This window comes from Lissotriton helveticus, chromosome 3_1 (assembly GCF_964261635.1).
Source record: "Lissotriton helveticus chromosome 3_1, aLisHel1.1, whole genome shotgun sequence".
NCBI classification, from domain to species: Eukaryota; Metazoa; Chordata; class Amphibia; order Caudata; family Salamandridae; genus Lissotriton; species Lissotriton helveticus.
The window spans coordinates 1,546,164,067-1,546,177,472 of NC_136061.1; positions in this window are offsets into that span (position 1 = coordinate 1,546,164,067).

Sequence of the window (13,406 nt, forward strand, 5' to 3'; positions counted from 1 at the left end):
TACAAACTCTCTGCTGTAGTCGGGGGCCTGGAGCAAAGGGGCGGTACACATGGCGGTCTTTAAAGTCTCAAAGGCTGTCTGGCACGCAGGGGTCCAGTGCACCTTCTGGGGTAATTTCTTTGAGGTCAGTTCGGTGAGGGGCCCCACGATGCTCCCGTAGTCTTTTATAAATCGCCGATAGTATCCGGTGAGCCCCAGGAAGGCCCGGACGGCAGTCTGGGTGATCGGGGGCTCCCAGGCCTGGATGGCGTCCACCTTTGGTTGGAGGGGAGCTACTTGTCCGCTCCCTACTTGGTGTCCTAGATAGGTCACGGACCCTTGGCCGATCTGGCATTTGCTGGCTTTGATGGTTAGTCCGGCCCGCCGGAGGGCCGTCAGGACTTCCCAGAGGTGGGACAGGTGCTCATCCCAGTGAAGGCTGTACACCGCAATGTCATCTAGATAGGCGGCGCTGTATTCTTCTAGTCCGGCCAGCACCTGATTCACTAGCCTCTGGAAGGTGGCCGGCGCATTTTTCATGCCGAAGGGCATCACTTTGAAGTGATAGTGGCCATCGGGCGTCGAGAAGGCCGATCGCTCTTGTGCGCCAGGGGTGAGGCCAATCTGCCAATACCCCGCCGTGAGATCGAAGGTGCTGAGGTATCTGGCGGCCCCTAGGCGATCGATTACTTCATCCGCCCTGGGGATGGGATGTGCGTCGGTCCTGGTGACTGCATTCAGTCCCCGGTAGTCAACACAGTACCGGAGCTCGGGCGCTGTTCCGGGGGAAGCGGCTTTCGGGACCAGGACAACGGGACTGGCCCAGGGACTGTTGGAGGGTTCGACTACCCCCAGGGCCAACATCTTGGCCACCTCGGATTGGATGCAGGCCCGAACCCGGTCGGGCACTCGAAAAGCTCGTTGTTTCACAGGGGGGCTGTCTCCGGTGTCCACATCGTGGACGCACCACCGGGTGACCCCCGGCTTGAGGGAAAACAGATCCGCAAACTGCCCCAGCAGCTTCCGGCAGTCTTGTTGCTGCTCTGGGGTCAGGGTAGAGGAGAGCCGGACCCCTTCGAAGGAGCCGTCTTTCTCGGTGGTGCTGAGGAGATCTGGTAGTGGCTCGGAGTCGTCTTCAGTTCCGTCATCGGTCGCCAGCAGCAGGCTCAATTCGGTGCGTGCAAAGTGCGGCTTGAGCCGGTTGGCGTGTAGAACCCGGAGGGGGTTCCTGGGGGACTCCATGTCTACCAGGTAGGTGACGGGGCCCTTGCGCTCCACCACCTTGAAGGGCCCCGTCCACTTGGAGGGCACACGGTTCAACCGGGGACATAACCCAGACTTGCTGGCCCGGCTCGAACTCGATGGACGAGGCGTTCTGGTCATACCAGCGTTTCATTTCCTCCTGACTGGCCTCCAGGTTGGCCTCGGCAAGTTCCCTGAACTTCCGAGTCTGATTGCGGAGTGTCAGGAGGTACCGGTAGACATCCGGTGGGGCATCTCGAACTGCTGTCTCCCAGCCTTCCTTGACCAGGCTAAGGGGGCCTCGAACCGGGTGTCCGTACAAGAGTTCGAACGGGCTGAACCCCAGGGATTTCTGGGGTACCTCTCGGTAGGCAAACAGGAGGCAGGGCAGCAGGACATCCCATTTGCGCCGGAGGGGCTCTTCTAGGCCCTTGATCATTCCCTTCAGTGTCCTGTTAAAGCGTTCCACTAGTCCATTTCCCTGGGGATGATACGGGGTGGTGAACTTATATGCGACCCCGCACTGTTGCCATAGGGACCGCATATGCTTCGAGATGAAGTTGGACCCCCGATCACTCACGACTTCTCGGGGGAAGCCGACTCGGGAGAAGATGCTCATGAGGGCTCGGCCCACCACGGGGGCCGTGATGGCTCGGAGAGGGATGGCCTCAGGATAGCGGGTGGCATGGTCCACCAGGACGAGGATGAAGCGGTGCCCCTGCGAGGTGCGAGGGTCCAGGGGCCCTATGATGTCTATTCCCACTCGCTCGAAGGGGTTGGTTACCACAGGAAATGGCTGGAGCGGGGCTTTGACTTTCCCCCCGCTCTTCCCGCTGGCTTGACAGGTCGGGCAGGTCCTGCAGTGGTTCTGGACATCAGTGCGCATCTTGGGCCAGTAGAAATGGGTCACCAGGCGGCTGTAAGTTTTGTCCTGCCCCAGGTGCCCGGCGAGGGGCACATCATGTGCTAAGTTCAGGAGGAAGTCTCTGAACCGGAGGGGTACAACCAGCACCCGGCCGGCCCCAAGCTCGGCAATCTTCTGCTCACTGTAAAGGAGGTTGTTGTCCCAGTACACCCAGTGGGACCCCGCGGGGTCTCCAGCTGCTTGCGTAGCGGCTTGCTGTCGCATCCCCTCGAGGGAGGGGCAGGTTTTCTGTTCCTGCCGGAACTGTTCGCGGGTGGGGCCACCTTCTTGGCGCCATTGAGCGAGTTCTGGGAGGTGGTTGAGCTCGGTGAGATCTTCTCGGTCGGGCCCTTGGGGGCCGGGCTCGGTGTCGGCGTCCTCGGGGACGACAGGTGGCGGAGGTGCGGGCCATTCTGGCTCCTCTGTTGGAGCTTCCCCCGCTGGGGCGGAGGCGCGGGCGGACATGGAGCGGGTGGTCGCACATACCCACTCGGGGAGGCCTAGCATCCCCAGGTGCTCTCTTCGTTCGACGCCAGCCCATGGGGAACTTTCCAGGTCGTTTCCAAGGAGGCAGTCCACAGGGGCATCGTCGCGGACAGTCACTTTCAGTACGCCCGACACCCCCCCCCACTCGAAGGGGATGCGGGCCATCTGACACAAAGTTTCGGAGTTATCTGCGGATCGGACTGGGCACAGGACGTTCGGAAGGATCTGTTCCGGGGTCACCAGATGGCAGCGGACCGCTGTCACGCTGGCCCCAGTGTCACGGAGGGCTTCGGTCCGGCGACCATTGATGGTGACCCACTGGCGGTACTTCTGGGTGTTGCCGGGGATAGGCCCTCGGGGGATCATGTCGTGAGTACCCAGGCAGGCTAAGGTCATGGCGGCGGGCTCCCACTCGGCCTGCTCGTGGTCGCCGTCCTCTTCCTCACTTCTTTCTTCACCTAGGGCAGCTGCCGCGATCTGGCGGGCTGGGGGCCCGGTGGTGCCGGGTCGCTGGTTCATCGGGCAGAGGGGATCATTCGCATAATGACCCTGTCGCTGGCATCTGTGGCACGTAACGTTCGGGCGGGGCCCCGGCCTGGCTGGGGGGCCCCCTCTCCGGCCCAGGGATGGCGACGTGGAGGTAGGAGATGACCCCGGGGGGGCGTCTCGACCCCGGCTCTGGCCTACTCCGCCACCTCGTGGTCGGTGGTTCCCCGGGGACCCCCGGCCGTAATCTCCCATCGTGTTCCGGGGAACTCGGGTGCTGGCCCATCGGTCTGCCTCGACAGCGAGTTTTCGTGGCTCAGTCAATTTGCTGTCGAGGAGGTGCTGCCGGAGTTCGACGAAACAGTTATTGGACAGGTGTTCCCATAGAATGAGGTCGACCAACTGCTGGTAGGTGGTGACCTGGCAGCCTCGAATCCACCCCTCGAAGGCTCGGCTGTAATAGTTCACGTACTCCACCCACGTGGTACCGGGGATTTTTTTGCTGTCTCGGAATCGCTGCCGGTACATCTCGGGGGTGAGTCCGTAGCGAGTGAGGAGGGCGGTCTTCATGTGCTCGTACGAGGTCCTCTCGGTATCAGGGAGCTCCAGCAGGGCGTCTCTCCCTTCGTTGATAAACTTCCCCCACAGGCCGGCACCCCAGTCCTTGAGGGGTACTCGATGGGCGGCCATGGCGACCTCGTAAGCTTTGAACCACTGCTGGATGTCGTCGTTCTTATAGTACTCTTTGACGACATCCTTGGGTATGTGCACCTTCGTGTCCACCGGGGGAGGTGAGGTCTTACCCCCGGAGGTGGCAGTCTCGTTTGCCTTGGCTTTAAATTCAGTTCTTTGAGGACGCGCTCGTGCTCGAGCAGGAGTTTCTTCTCCTCGAGGTCTCTTTGTCTCCGCTTTTCTTCTTGGTCTCCTTCTAGCCGTAGCTGCTCGAGGGCTACCTTCCTTTCTGCCAGTTGGATCTCTCCTTCTTGTCTGAGTCGAGCAAGCTCCAACTCGTGGAGCCGGTTCCTCTCTCGTTCTCGGGCGTCTTCGTGGGAGAGGCCCGTGTTTGGGTTTGCGGGTCTCTCTCCCGCTGGGTTCAGCTGAGCCTCCGGGCCTCCGTTCGGGCCCGGGTTATCTTCACTCGGAGGTGGCGCCTCACCGGCGTCCACCCAGGCCTGCAGGGCCGATTTGAAATCTTCTTTGGTGCTTAAGCCAGTGGTAGCGATGCCTAGATCTTTGCAGAATTGCTTCAGCTCCTTGTGACTGTAGTCTTCCATTTTCTCCTTCTGGAATTCTGTGCTCATGGTCGCAGTGGGTTTTTCTGGGTAGCGAGTGAATCACTCTGTACGATCTTCGTGGGCTCGGATCCCAGCGCTTGCCACCAGTGTTAGAAAGGCGACCCGGGGGAGGCAGAAGATGTCTGACTGACCACCCCTAGGTCCACCCCTCCGTCGAGAAGTAGCCAGCGTTACCGAGAGGCCTCCTGAATGAGGGCCCTCTCCTAGGATTGTACAGCAGAGTAATCACACACTACAAACGGACACCACACAGGAGGTCAAGTTCTCAAGCTTTTATAAGAAATAACGGTTGCGGGTTCTTGGCAGTATATACAGTTGGATCGCGGGATCCGTAAAGTCTCGGACAAGGAGGGTAAGGTAGCGGGACAGTCTTACTCTGGGCGGAGGAAGGGATACCCTACGCACAGCTCTCAATCCTCGAGCTGGGGGGTTCCGAGAGATTCGAGCCGCGGCAGCGCCAGCAGGCTCTCAGGTGGTTCAGCAAGGTAGGCCGCGGCAGCGCCAGCAGGCTCTCAGATGGATCAGCAAGGTAGGCCGCGGCAGCGCCAGCAGGCTTTCAGGTGGTTCAGCAAGGTAGGCCGCGGCAGCGCCAGCAGGCTCTCAGATGGTTCAGCAAGGTAGGCCGCGGCAGCGCCAGCAGGCTCTCAGAGGGTTCAGCAAGGTAGGCCGCGGCAGCGCCAGCAGGCTCTCAGATGGTTCAGCAAGGTAGGCCGCGGCAGCGCCAGCAGGCTTTCAGGTGGTTCAGCAAGGTAGGCCGCGGCAGCGCCAGCAGGCTCTCAGATGGTTCAGCAAGGTAGGCCGCGGCAGCGCCAGCAGGCTCTCAGGTGGTTCAGCAAGGTAGGCCGCGGCAGCGCCAGCAGGCTCTCAGATGGCTTCGGGTTACAGGAAGGATGAGTTCGTCTGGTGTCGGCCGTGACAGCGTCAGCAGGGCTTCCAGTCCAGGATACAACTGGCGTCCTACTCCGGGGCTGGCCCAGATATAGGACGGAGGTCCTTTGATGTCCGGACCCTCGCGCCTGGGGGCCAGAGGGGCTGGGATGATGGTGTCCAGACACCCAGCAGGGGGGCGGAGCCAGCGCCCAGGGAGGCCGGAGGGCGATCGATACCAGGCGTTCGGGGACGGCTGGAGGGCCATCGGAACTTCTCCTCCTCCGGGATCTGTCGAGTGGCCACTCGACCACCTGGGTGGATCTTGGTGCCCCGATGTCTGGGCTTCGCTGGGGCCGAGGCCACGTGGTCGTGACGTGGAGGGCCCAAGATGGAGTCGGGCACGGCCTCGTGCTTAGGTCGTGCTGGGCCTCCGCTGGGGCCAGGCCGGTGATGGGGATCCGGGATGGTAGCCGGATCTGTGGCGGTGGGGCGTGCAGGGTCGGGCCGAAGGGGGCGCTCGAGGTCCGGAGGAGGGCTGATGTCGTCCTGGGCCCACCATGCGGGAGGGGTAGGACCACGCCATGAGGCCGGGTCCAACACACTCACAGACTCACACTCTCTCACCGACACTCTCACAGACACTCTCACACTCTCACATACACTCTTTCACAGACACTATCTCACACACTCTCACTGAGTCTCACAGACACTCTCACAGACACTCTCACACAGACTCTCATAGACACTCTCTTACAGACACTTGCACAGACTCTCACAGACACTCTCACATATAGACTTTCACAGACACTCTCACAGACACTCTCACAGACACTCTCTCACAGACACTCGCTCACAGATACTCTCTCACGGACACTCCCTCACAGACACTATCAAAGATACTCTCACAGACACTCTCATAGACTCACACTCTCTCAACAGACTCTCACAGACAAACTCTCACAGACACTCTCTCCCAGGCACTCACACAAGCACACTCTCACAGACCCTCTCACAGACTCTCAGACTCTCACTTTCTCACAGACTTTCACAGACAATCGAACAGACACTCTCACAGACTTTCTCAGACTCTCTCACAGACACTCTCTCACAGTCACACTCTCACATACCCTCACACCCTCTCACACTCATATTCTCAGACTCTCACAGACACTCTCTCACAAACTCTCACAGACTATCGAACAGACACTCTCAGAGACTTTCTCAGACTCTCTCACAGACACTCTCTCACAGACACACTCTCACAGGCACTCTCACCCTCTCACAGACTCTCACAGGCACTCTCTCACAGACTCTCACAGACACTGTCTCACAGACACTCTCTCACAGACAGACTCTCACAGACAGACTCACACACTCTCTGACAAGCACACTATCACAGACGCTCTCTCACAGACCCTCACAGACACTCCCTCACACTCTCACAGACACTCTCATAATCTCTCACAGACACTCTCTCACAGACACTCTTACAGACTCTCACAGACACTCTCACACCCTCACAGACACTCGCTCACAGACACTCTCTCACACTGTCATAGACTCTCTCACAGACACTCTCTCGCAGACACACTCTCAGACTCTCACACTCTCATATTCTCAGACTCTCACATACACTCTCTCACATTCTCACAGACACTCTCACATACACTCTCTCACAGACACTCGCTCACAGATACTCTCTCACGGACACTCCCTCACAGACACTATCAAAGATACTCTCACATACACTCTCACAGACAAACTCTCACAGACACTCTCTCCCAGGCACTCACACAAGCACACTCTCACAGACCCTCTCACAGACTCTCAGACTCTCACTCTCTCACTGACTTTCACAGACAATCGAACAGACACTCTCACAGACTTTTTCAGACTCTCTCACAGACACTCTCTCACAGTCACACTCTCACAACTCACACCCTCTCACACTCATATTCTCAGACTCTCACAGACACTCTCTCACAAACTCTCACAGACTATCGAACAGACACTCTCAGAGACTTTCTCAGACTCTCTCACAGACACTCTCTCACAGACACTCTCACCCTCTCACAGACTCTCACAGGCACTCTCTCACAGACTCTCACAGACAGACTCACACACTCTCTGACAAGCACACTATCACAGAAGCTCTCTCACAGACACTCACAGACACTCCCTCACACTCTCACAGACACTCTCATAATCTCTCAAAGACACTCTCACACCCTCACAGACACTCGCTCACAGACACTCTCTCACACTGTCATAGACTCTCTCACAGACAACTCTCTCACAGACACACTCTCAGACTCTCACACTCTCATATTCTCAGACTCTCACATACTGTTGGAAAGGCGATCCCAGGGGGGACAGAAGGTGTCTGACTGCCCGCCCCGAGACCCACCTCTCGGTATAGAATAGGCCGAGCGCCGTAGGGAGGCCTCCTTGGCGAGGCTCCTCTCCTACAATCGTAACAGCTGAGCAATCACACTACTTACAGATGGACACCACACAGGAGGAATATTCACAAGAATATTTATATAAGCAATTAAGGCAAGTTCTTGGCAGGATAGCAGGCAGGGATCGAGGGATCCGTAAAGTCTTGGTTTCGGGGATAGGGGGTAGTGGGACAGTCTCGGCACCAACTGGTGCGTGAATAGTTCAAGGGGTCAGGCCGCGACAGCGTCAGCAGGGCCTCGAAGGTGGTTCAGCTTGGTCAGGCCGCGACAGCGTCAGCAGGGCCTCGAAGGTGGTTCAACTTGGTCAGGCGGCGACAGCGTCGGCAGGGCCTCAAAGGTGGTTCAGGTAGGTCAGGCCGCGACACCGTCAGCAGGGCCTCGAAGATGGTTCAGCTTGGTCAGGCCGCGACAGCGTCAGCAGGGCCTCGAAGATGGTTCAGCTTGGTCACGCCGCGACAGCGTCAGCAGGGCCTCGAAGGTTCCAGGTGCAAGAGTTCGGATCAGGATCAGCCGCGACGAGGTCAGCAGGGCTTCGACTCCAAGATACAACTAAAGCCCTAATCCGGGGCTGGCCCAGATATAGGACTGGAGTCCTTTGATGTCTGGACCCTCGCGCCTGGGGGTCAGTGGGGCCGGGATGAAGGTGTCCAGACACCCAGCAGGGGGGTGGAGCCAGCGCCCAGGGAGGCTGGAGGGCGATTGATACCAGGCGTCCGGGGACGGCTGGAGGCCCATCGAAACTCCCCTTCTCCGGGTTCCGCCAAGTGGCCACTCAACCACCTGGGAGGACCTTGGTGCCTCGATGTCGGGGCTTGCTGGGCCGGGCCCAGGGAAGGCTGCGGCCACGTGCTCGGGACGTGATGGCCCCAAGATGGCGTCGGGCTGGACATGGTGGCCTGGCATGGGCGACCGTCCGGCAGCGTTGTTGAGCGGGGACCGCCGGGGTACCAGGAAGGGGGAGAGCCGTAGGTTGCCGGGGAGGCTGCTCTCACCAAGGGTTCGTGAATGTTCGTATCAGGTAGGTTGTAGGTTGATGGAGGGCCGAGGTCGTCCTGGGCCCACCATGCGGGAGGGGTCGGACCACGCCACAAGGCCGTGTCCAACACACGTCCCCTCCAGCTGAAGGCGGGGAGAGTCATCCATCTTCCTGGGGACTCTCTTTGTCGAGGCGGAAAAACCGGGACAGGCCATCAGCGTTGGCGTGGTCTTTGCAAGGGCGATGCTCCACAGTGAAATCCATCCCTTGGAGGGAGATGGACCATCGCAACAGCTTCGGGTTTTCGCCCCGCATGTGCATCAGCCACCGTAGGGGCCGGTGGTCGGTCTGCAGCCGGAAGTGGGTGCCGAAGAGGTAGGGCCTGAGTTTCTTGAGGGCCCACACGACGGCGAAGGCCTCTCTCTCGATGGTGCTCCATCGTTGTTCTCTGGCCAGCAGCCGCCGGCTGATGAAGGCCACAGGATGGTCAACCCCCTCGGGGTCAATCTGAGATAGGACCGCCCCGATGCCGTGCTCCGAGGCGTCGGTCTGGACTACGAACTCCCGGCTGTAGTCAGGGGCTTGGAGCACAGGGGCGGTGCACATGGCTGTTTTCAACGTCTCGAAGGCCACCTGACACACGGGTGTCCATTGTACTTTCTGTGGCCGGTTCTTCGAGGTCAGTTCTGTGAGGGGCCCCACAATGCTCCCATAGTTTTTGATGAAGCGCCGATAATATCCAGTGAGCCCCAGGAAGGCTCGGACGGCGGTCTGGGTGACTGCGGGCTCCCAGGCTGTGATGGCGTCAATCTTAGGTCGGAGGGGAGCCACTTGGCCGCTCCCCACTTGGTGTCCCAGATAGGTCACGGACCCTTGGCCTATCTGGCATTTGCTTGCCTTCACAGTTAGTCCGGCCCGTCGGAGGGTCGTCAGGACTTCCCAGAGGTGCTTCAGGTGCTCGGCCCAGTGGAGGCTGTACACCGCAATGTCGTCTAGGTAGGCGGCACTGAATTCTCCCAGTCCCGCCAGCACCTTGTTTACTAGTCTCTGGAAGGTGGCCGGGGCGTTTTTCATGCCGAAGGGCATCACTTTGAACTGAAAGTGACCATCGGGTGTGGAGAAGGCTGATCGCTCCTGGGCGCCAGGGGTGAGGCCGATCTGCCAATACCCGGCTGTGAGGTCGAAGGTACTGAGGTACTTGGCGGCTCCCAGCCGGTCGATTAGTTAGTCGGCCCGGGGGATGGGATGTGCGTCGGTTCTGGTAACAACATTCAGTCCCCGGTAGTCGACGCAAAACCGGAGTTCTGGCGGGTTGCCAGGTGTGGCGGCCTTGGGGACCAGGACAACTGGGCTGGCCCAGGGACTGTCTGAGGGTTCGACCACCCCCAGGGCCAGCATGTTGGTAACTTCTGTTTGGATGCAGGCCCGAACTCGGTCGGGAACTCGGTAGGCCCGGTGTCGCACTGGCTGGCTGTCCCCGGTGTCGACATCGTGGACACACCACTGGGTAACCCCGGGGGTGAGGGAGAACAGGTCCGTGAATTGTCCCAACAGTTCTTGGCAATCTCTGCGCTGTGCGGGGGTTAGGTCGGGGGAGAGAGAGATCCCCTCGACGGAACCGTCTTTCTCCGCGCACATTAGGAGGTCGGGCAAGGGCGCGGAGTCGTCTTCGGTCCCATCGTCGGTAGCTAGCAGCAGGCTTAGTTCTGTGCGGGCGAAGGGAGGCTTGAGCCGGTTGGCGTGCAGAACCCGGAGGGGGTTCCGGGGAGACTCCAGGTCCACGAGGTAGGTGACGGGGCCCTTGCGCTCGATCACTTTGAAGGGGCCCGACCATTTGTCCTGGAGGGCACAAGGTTCGACCGGGGACATGACCCAGACCTGCTGGCCCGGCTCGAACTCGATGGATGAGGAGTTCTGGTCATACCAGCGTTTCATGTCCTCCTGACTGGCCTCCAGGTTGGCCTCCGCAAGGGCCCGGAACTTCCGAGTTTGGTTTCGGAGGGTCAGGAGGTACCGGTAGACATCCGGCGGTGCGTCTTGGACTGTAGTTTCCCAGCCTTCCTTGACCAGGCTGAGAGGACCTCGAACAGGGTGCCCGTACAAGAGCTCAAAGGGGCTGAACCCCAGAGACTTCTGCGGTACCTCCCGATAGGCAAACCAGAGGCACGGCAGCAGAACGTCCCATTTGCAGCGGAGGGGCTCTTCTAGGCCCTGGATCATCCCCTTGAGTGTTCGGTTAAACCGCTCCACAAGTCCATTCCCTTGGGGGTGATACGGGGTGGTGAACTTATATGTGACCCCGCATTGTTGCCACAGGGACCGCATATATTTTGAGATAAAGTTCGTGCCCCGATCGCTCACGACCTCTCGGGGGATTCCCACTCTGGAGAAGATCCCCATCAGTGCTCGGTCCACCACGGGAGCCGTGATGGTTCGGAGGGGGATGGCTTCTGGATAGCGGGTGGCGTGGTCCACCAGGACAAGGATGAAGCGATGCCCCTGCGATGTTTGGGGGTCCAGAGGCCCCACAATGTCAATCCCCACTCGCTCTAAGGGGGTGGTCACTACTGGAAAGGGTTGGAGCGAGGCCTTCACCTTTCCCCCGCTCTTTCCGCTGGCTTGGCACGTCGGGCAGGTGCGGCAGTGGTTGTGCATATCGTTGCGCATTTTGGGCCAATAGAAGTGGGTCACCAGGCTACTGTAGGTTTTGTCCTGCCCCAGGTGCCCGGCGAGGGGCACATCGTGTGCCAGGTTCAAAAGGAAGTCTCTGAATCGTAGGGGGACTACTAACACTCGGCTGGCCCCCAGCTCGGCAATTTTCTGTTCACTGTATAGGAGGCCGTGGTCCCAGTAGACCCAGTGGGACCCCGAGGTGTCCCCTGTAGCTTGGGCAGTGGCTTGCTGCCGGGTCCCCTCGAGGGAAGGGCAGGTCTTCTGTTCCTGCCGGAACTGTTCTCGGGTGGGACCACCCTCTTGGCGCCATTGGGCTAGTTCGGGTATGTCGCTGAGCTTGGGGCTGTTTCCGCGGTCGGGCTCGATGGTCGGGGCTCGGAGTCGGATTCTTCGCTGTCTGTGGGTGGTGGTGGCTCGGGCCACTCCGGCTCTTCGGTTGGGGCGGCCTCGGTCGCCGCCGGGGCTCGGGCCGCCATAGATCGGGTCGTCGCGCAGACCCACTCTGGTAGTCCCATCATCCCGAGGTGCTCTCTCCGCTCGACTTGGGCCCAGGGAGAGCTCTCGAGGTCGTTTCCAAGGAGGCAGTCCACGGGGGCGTCGTCCCGGACGGTCACCTTGAGGGTGCCCGACACTCCCCCCCACTCGAAGGGGATTCGGGCCATCTGTCATAGAGTTTCGGAGTTGTCGGCGGCCCTCACGGGGCATCGTACGTCTGGTATGATCTGTTCGGGGGTCACCAGGTGGCAGCGGACGCCCGTCACACTGGCTCCCGTGTCTCGGAGGGCTTCGGTCCGCCGTCCATTGATGTGGACCCACTGACGGTACTTTCGAGTGTTGCTCGGTAGCGGGGCCTGGGGGACCATGTCTCTTTGGCCCAGGCAGGCTAGGGCCATGGCGGCCGGTTCATATTCTATCTGATCTTCCTCGTAGACCTCTTCGTCCTCTTCTCCCCCTTCTCCCAGGGTTGCAGCAGCGAACTGGCAGGTCGGAGGCCCAGTGGTGCTGGGACGCTGGTTCATGGGGCAGAGGGGGTCACTGGCATAGTGACCTGGCCGCTGGCATCTGTGGCAAGTAATGTTCGGGCGGGGCCCCGGCCGTGCTGGGGGGATCCCTCTTCTGATCAGGGACGGTGAAGTGTTATTCTGGGGGGACCCCCGTGGTAGACTCCGGCCCGGTGCCGGTGGAAAGTCTCGGCTCCGGTTCTGGCCTCCTCCGCCGCCTCGCTGGCGGGGGTGCCCCCGGCCGTTCGGTCCTGTTTCTCCTATCGGGGTCCGGGGGACCCGGGTGCTCACCCATCGATCAGCCTCGACGGCGAGTTTTCGGGGCTCGGTCAGCTTGCTGTCGAGTAGATGCTGTCTGAGCTCGATGAAGCAGTTGTTGGAGAGGTGCTCCCAAACGATGAGGTCGAACAGCTGCTCGTAGGTGGACACTTTGCTGCCCTTTATCCCTCCTTCCAGGGCCCTGCTATAAAAGTTCACGTACTCGACCCACGTTGTACCGGGGATTTTCTTGCAGTCTCTGAATCTCTGCCGGTACATCTCGGGGGGTGAGGCCATACCGGACGAGCAGGGCGTCTTTCATGTGGTCATAGGAGGACATCACGTCCTCGGCCAGCTCTAGCAGGGTGTCTCTTCCTTCGCTGACGAATCTCCCCCATAAGCCGGCACCCCAGTCTTTTCGCGGGATGCGGTGCGCGGTCATGGCAACTTCGTACGCCTTGAACCATTGCTGGATATCATCATTCTTGTAGTACTCCTTGACGATATCCTTCGGGATGTGGACCTTCGGGTCGGCAGGAGGTGGAGGGTTACGGGCTACCGCGGCGCCAGCCTCTTCGATCTTGGCTTTGATCTCTAGTTCTTTGAGGCCACGCTCGTGTTCGTACGTGAGCTTTTTTTCTTCCAATTCCCTTTGCCTTCGCCTTTCTTCCAGATCTCCCTCTAATCGCAGTTGTTCAAGGGCCATTTTCTTCTCTGCTAATTGGAGTTCTCCGTCCAGCCGGAGTCGGGCGAGCTCTAGTTCATGGAGCCGAC